Genomic DNA, 6822 nt, shown 5'->3' on the forward strand with positions numbered 1-6822 from the left:
GCTCTTGCTTCTCTAGTTCTTTTAATTGTGATGTTAGGGTGTCAATTTTAGATCTTTCCTGCTTTCTCTTGTGGGCATTTAGTGTTATAAATTTCCCTCTACACACTGCTTTATATGTGTCCCAGAGATTCTGGCACGTTGTGTCTTTGTTCTCATCAGTATCAAAGAACATCTGTATTTCTGCCTTAATTTCGTTACTTACCCAGTAGTCATTCAGGAGCAGGTTTTTCAGTTTCCATGTAGTTGTGCGGTTTTAAGTGAGTTTCTTAATCCTGAGTTCTAATTTGATTGCACTGTGGTCTGAGAGACTCTTTGTGAGGATTTCCATTCTTTTGCATTTGCTGAGGAGCGTTTTGCTTCCAATTATGTGGTCAATTTTAGAGTAAGTGTGAATTGGTACTGAGAAGAATGTATATTCTGTTGATTTGGGGTGGAGAGTTCTGTAGATGTCTGTTAGGTCTGCTTGGTCCAGAGATGAGTTGAAGTCCTGGATATCCTTGTTAATTTTCTCTCATTGATCTAATATTGACAGTGGGGTGTTAAAGTCTCTCACTATTATTGTGGGGAGTCTAAGTCTCTTTGTAAGTCTCTAAGAATTTGTTTTATGAATCTGGGTGCTCCTGTATTGGGTGCATATATATTCAGGATAGTTAGCTCTTCTTGTTGCATTGATCCCTTTACCATTATGTAATGCCCTTCTTTGTCTCTTTTGACCTTTGTTGGTTTAAAATCTGTTTTATCAGAGACTAGAATTACAATCCTTGCTATTTTTTTCTTTCCATTTGCTTGGTAAATATTCCTCCATCCCTTTATTTTGAGCCCATGTGTGTCTTTGCACATGAGATGGGTCTCCTGAATACAGCACATTGATAGGTCTTGACTCTATCCAATTTGCCAGTCTGTGTCTTTTAATTTGGGCATTTAGCCTGTTTATATTTAAGGTTAATATTGTTATGTGTGAACTTGATCCTGTCATTATGATGCTAGCTGGTTATTTTTCCCATTAGTTCATGCAGTTTCTTCATAGTGTCAATGGTCTTTACAATTTGGTATGTTTTTGCAGTGGCTGGTACCGGTTGTTCCTTTTCATTTTTAGTGCTTCCTTCAGGAGCTCTTGTAAGGCAGGCCTGCTGGTGACAAAATCTCTCAGCATTTGCTTGTCTTTAAAGGATTTTATTTCTCCTTCACTTATGAAGCTTAGTTTGGCTGGATGTGAAACTCTGAGTTGAATATTCTTTCCTTTAAGAATGTTGAATATTTGCCCCCACTCTCTTCTGGCTTGCAGGGTTTTTACAGCGAGATCTGCTATTAGTCTGATGGGCTTCCCTTTGTGGGTAACCTGACCTTTCTCTCTGGCTGCCCTTAACATTTTTTCCTTCATTGCAACCTTGGTGAATCTGACCATTATGTTCTTGGGGTTGCTCTTCTCAAGGAGTATCTCTGTGGTGTTCTCTGGATTTCCTGAATTTGAATATTGGTCTGCCTTGCTAGGTTGGGGAAGTTCCCCTGGATAATATCCTGAAGAGTGTTTTCCAACTTGGTTCCATTCTCCCGTCACTTTCAGGTACACCAGTCAAACGTATATTTGGTCTTTTCACATAGTCCCATATTTCCTGGAGGATTTGTTCATTTCTTTTCACTCTTTTTTCTCTAATCTTGTCTTCTCACTTTATTTCATTGAGTTCACCTTCAATCTCTGATATCCTTTCTTCTGCTTGATGGATTCAGCTATTGGTACTTGTGTATGCTTCACGAAGTTCTCATGCTGTGTTTTTCAGCTCCATCAGGTCATTTAGGTTCTCCTCTAAACTGGTTATTCTAGTTAGCAGTTTCTCTAACCTTTTTTCAAAGTTCTCAGCTTCATTGCATTGGGTTAGAACAAGCTCCTTTAGCTCGGAGGAGTTTGTTAGTACCCACCTTCTGAAGCCTACTTCTGTCATTTTGTCAAACTCATTCTCCATCCAGTTTTGTTCCCTTGTTGGCAAGAAGTTGTGATATTTGGAAAGAAGAGGTGTTCCAGTTTTTGGAATTTTCAGCCTTTCTGTGCTGGTTTCTCCCCATCTCCATGGATTTATCTACCTTTAGTCTTTGATGTTGGTGACCTTCGGATAGAGTCTCTTGAGTGCATGTCCTTTTTGTTGATGTTGATACTATTCCTTTCTGTTTGTTAGTTTTCCTTCTAATAGGCCCTCTGCTGCAGGTCTGCTGGAGTTTGCTGGAGGTCCACTCCAGACCCTGTTTGCCTGGGTATCACCAGTGGAGGCTGCAGAACAGCAAAGATTGCTGCATGTTCCTTCCTCTGGAAGCTTCTTCCCAGAGGCGCACCCTCCAAATGTCAGCCAGAGCTCTCCTGTATGAGGTGTCTGTTGGCCCCAGTCAGGATACATGGGGGTCAGGGACCCACTTCAGGAGGCAGTCTGTCCCTTATTAGAGCTCGAACACTATGCTGGGAGATCTGCTGTCTTCACAGCTGTCAGGCAGGGATATTTAAGTCTGTTGAAGCTGCACCCACAGCCACCCCTTCCCCCAGGTGCTCTGTCCCAGGAAGATGAGGATTTTATCTCTAAGTACCTGACTGGGGTTGCTGTCTCTTTTTTCAGAGATGCCCTGCCCAGAGAGAAGGAATCTAGAGAGGCAGTCTGGCCGCAGCAGCCTTGCTGAGCTGCAGTGGGCTCCACCCAATTCCAACTTCCCAGTGGCTTTGTTTACATTGTGAGGCTAAAACTGCTTACTCATGCCTCAGCAATGGCAGATGGCCCTCCCCTGACCAAGCTGGAGCAACCGACGTCAACCTCATACCACTGTGCTAGCAGTGAGAATTTCAAGCCAGTGGATCTTTGCTTGCTGGGGTCCGTGGGGGTGGGACCTGCCAAGCCAGACCACTTGGCTCCCTGGCTTCAGATCTCCTTCTGGGGGAGTGAATGGTTCTGTCTCGCTGGTGTCCCAGGTGCCACTGGGGTATGAAAAAAACTTCTGCAGCTAGCTTGGTGCCTGCCCAAATAGCCACCCAATTTTGTGCTTGAAACCCAGGGCCCTGGTGGCGTAGGCAGTGGAGGGTATCTCCTGGTCTGCTGGTTGCAAAGACTGTGGGAAAAGCATGGTATCTGGGCTGGAGTGCACCATTCCTCCCGGGAGGAGACTAGAGGAGGGAAATTCCCCAACCCCTTGTGCTTCCCAGGTGAGGTGACACCCCACCCTGCTTCTGCTCACCCTCTGTGGGCTGCACCCATTGTCCAACCAGTCCCAGTGAGATGAACTGGGTACTCTAACCTTTTTTCAAAGTTCTCAGCTTCATTGCATTGGGTTAGAACAAGCTCCTTTAGCTCGGAGGAGTTTGTTAGTACCCACCTTCTGAAGCTTACTTCTGTCATTTTGTCAAACTCATTCTCCATCCAGTTTTGTTCCCTTGTTGGCAAGAAGTTGTGATATTTGGAAAGAAGAGGTGTTCCAGTTTTTGGAATTTTCAGCCTTTCTGTGCTGGTTTCTCCCCATCTCCATGGATTTATCTACCTTTAGTCTTTGATGTTGGTGACCTTCGGATAGAGTCTCTTGAGTGCATGTCCTTTTTGTTGATGTTGATACTATTCCTTTCTGTTTGTTAGTTTTCCTTCTAATAGGCCCTCTGCTGCAGGTCTGCTGGAGTTTGCTGGAGGTCCACTCCAGACCCTGTTTGCCTGGGTATCACCAGTGGAGGCTGCAGAACAGCAAAGATTGCTGCATGTTCCTTCCTCTGGAAGCTTCTTCCCAGAGGCGCACCCTCCAAATGTCAGCCAGAGCTCTCCTGTATGAGGTGTCTGTTGGCCCCAGTCAGGATACATGGGGGTCAGGGACCCACTTCAGGAGGCAGTCTGTCCCTTATTAGAGCTCGAACACTATGCTGGGAGATCTGCTGTCTTCACAGCTGTCAGGCAGGGACATTTAAGTCTGTTGAAGCTGCACCCACAGCCACCCCTTCCCCCAGGTGCTCTGTCCCAGGAAGATGAGGATTTTATCTCTAAGTACCTGACTGGGGTTGCTGTCTCTTTTTTCAGAGATGCCCTGCCCAGAGAGAAGGAATCTAGAGAGGCAGTCTGGCCGCAGCAGCCTTGCTGAGCTGCAGTGGGCTCCACCCAATTCCAACTTCCCAGTGGCTTTGTTTACATTGTGAGGCTAAAACTGCTTACTCATGCCTCAGCAATGGCAGATGGCCCTCCCCTGACCAAGCTGGAGCAACCGACGTCAACCTCATACCACTGTGCTAGCAGTGAGAATTTCAAGCCAGTGGATCTTTGCTTGCTGGGGTCCGTGGGGGTGGGACCTGCCAAGCCAGACCACTTGGCTCCCTGGCTTCAGATCTCCTTCTGGGGGAGTGAATGGTTCTGTCTCGCTGGTGTCCCAGGTGCCACTGGGGTATGAAAAAAACTTCTGCAGCTAGCTTGGTGCCTGCCCAAATAGCCACCCAATTTTGTGCTTGAAACCCAGGGCCCTGGTGGCGTAGGCAGTGGAGGGTATCTCCTGGTCTGCTGGTTGCAAAGACTGTGGGAAAAGCATGGTATCTGGGCTGGAGTGCACCATTCCTCCCGGGAGGAGACTAGAGGAGGGAAATTCCCCAACCCCTTGTGCTTCCCAGGTGAGGTGACACCCCACCCTGCTTCTGCTCACCCTCTGTGGGCTGCACCCATTGTCCAACCAGTCCCAGTGAGATGAACTGGGTACCTCGGTTGGAAATGCAGAAATCACCCACCTTCTGCATTGATCTTGCTGGGAACTGCAGTCTGGAGCTGTTCCTATTTGGCCATCTTGCCAGCTACCCCCTTTTTTTTTTTTTGGAGATGGAGTTTTGCTCATCACCCAGGCTGGAATGCAATGGTGAGAACTCTGCTCACTGCAACCTCCTCCTCCGGGGTTCAAGTGATTCTTCTGCCTCAGCCTCCCAAGTAGCTGGGATTATAGGTTTATACCACCACATCAGGCTAATTTTTGTATTTTTAGTAGAGACAAGGTTTCACCATGTTGGTCAGGCTGGTCTTGAACTCCTGACTTCAAGTGATCCACCTGCCTCAGCCTCTCAAAGTGTTGGGATGACAGGCGTGAGCCACCGTGCCTGGCCTGTATGTCATTTAAAAAATTCTCAACAACCATAGGGCTTAGAAGTTGTTGTTGGTGGTGGTGGGTTTGTGTGTGTGTGTGGTTTTTGAAATGGAGTTTCGTTCTTCTTGCCCAGGCTGGAGTGCAATGATGTGATCTCAGCTCACCGCAACCTCCACCTCCTGGGTTCAAGCACTTCTCCTGCCTCAGCCTCTCAGGTAGCTGGGATTACACGCGTGTGCCACCATGCCTGGCTAGTTTTATATTTTTAGTAGAGATGGGGTTTCACCATGTTGGTCAGGCTGGGCTCGAGCTCCTGACCTCAAATGATCCACCTGCCTCAGCCTCCCAAAGTCCTTGGATTATAGGCATGAGCCACCGCACCCAGCTGGCTTAGAAGTTTAAAGGGTTATATGGCTCATCCACCCAAGACTGTAAAGCTGGGGTTCATGAGTATGAAACCCAGAGGTGTGAATCAAACCAAGGAAAGTGCCCTTTCCATTATGTTATTTTGAAAGAAGACAAAATAACACTGTATCTTCCATTCATACCAGGGTTCCATGCCGCTTTACCTTTCCCCCTGTAGACTGCATGATGAAGAAATACTGAAAGGAAAAGTTTGATTTGGCTTTGCCAGGAAACACTTGATGTTATTACCCTACCTCGAATATTAACTTCAGCAATATGTGGCTCAAATTCTAGATGTTATCAGCTTCAGCGAGGATGACACTTACCTTGTATTATGGCCAAGAGAATGACAATAACAAAGAAGAAGAAAGTGATGTCAAAGATGATTCGATAGATCTCATATTCATCTCCTGCTGGGTCTTCGATTTCATCCCCGATCCCTCCTCCAGCACGAACTCCAACATACATGTGGAACATATAGCACTGGAAAAAAGACATGGTGTCACTTCTTGGAGGGACATTACCCACTTTTATTCTTGACAAACCCGAGTTCTCTCTGTAGTTCCTAATCCTCACTCTGGAAGTGAGAATTATTGCATTCTATATTGCCTCTCTTTGTTTCAATATTTGTAGCTGTGAAGCAAACACTTGGCTTTTGCATGTTGCTGTCTTTTAAACAAAAGTGTATACTGCATACTCTGCCTAGCACTTTCTCTCTCACTTTGGAGAAAATGGAAAATTTTCTAGTATCTTGTGTCTTATATCTAGTATCTTGGCTAGTATCTTGGCTCTGAACCATCTGTTCTAATGAGGTAATCATATTATGAACACATTAAGGGACATACAACTATATTGCATTGTTTAGTGATTTTGGACATAACAGACATAACAGACATTGGTGACGTAAGAGAAAGGTGAGGTAGTAAGATGGAATCTTAGAAATTAAGCTAGAAGAAAACATACTAACGCCCTCCCCTCACCTAGTATATATGAAATATGATGCTGAAATTCTTTTCTACTTTAATACCTACAATAAAAAAGAGAGGAGACCTGAGGAAGAAATAGCATCTTATTGTTTAAACCCTAAAACATCAAAGCCACCAACAAACACAGCTGCCTGTGCCTACTGCTAAAATACGAGGGGTTCATTAAAGTGCATTTTAGGGCAGTGTTCTCAGCCTCAGCACCAGTGACATTTTTGGCTGGATAATTCTTTGGGCAGGGGCTATCCTGTGCACTGTACGCTATTTTAAAAAGATCCCTTGGTCTCTACCCCTTAGATACCAATAGCACCCTACCTCATAGTGACAATAACAGATATCTCCAGATACCAAATGTCCTGGGGGC

The 6822-nt window shown here is 45.6% G+C and overlaps 1 protein-coding gene across 1 annotated transcript in view; it reads right to left on the bottom strand.

The window, feature by feature from the left end:
* RYR2 (ryanodine receptor 2 (cardiac)) overlaps positions 1 to 6822 on the bottom strand; it is a 620934-nt gene that overhangs the window by 9943 nt on the left and 604169 nt on the right. The gene's annotated exons all lie outside the window — the stretch shown is intronic.

The sequence above is a fragment of the Mandrillus leucophaeus genome, unplaced genomic scaffold (assembly GCF_000951045.1).
Source record: "Mandrillus leucophaeus isolate KB7577 unplaced genomic scaffold, Mleu.le_1.0 Scaffold165, whole genome shotgun sequence".
Lineage (NCBI taxonomy): Eukaryota > Metazoa > Chordata > Mammalia > Primates > Cercopithecidae > Mandrillus > Mandrillus leucophaeus.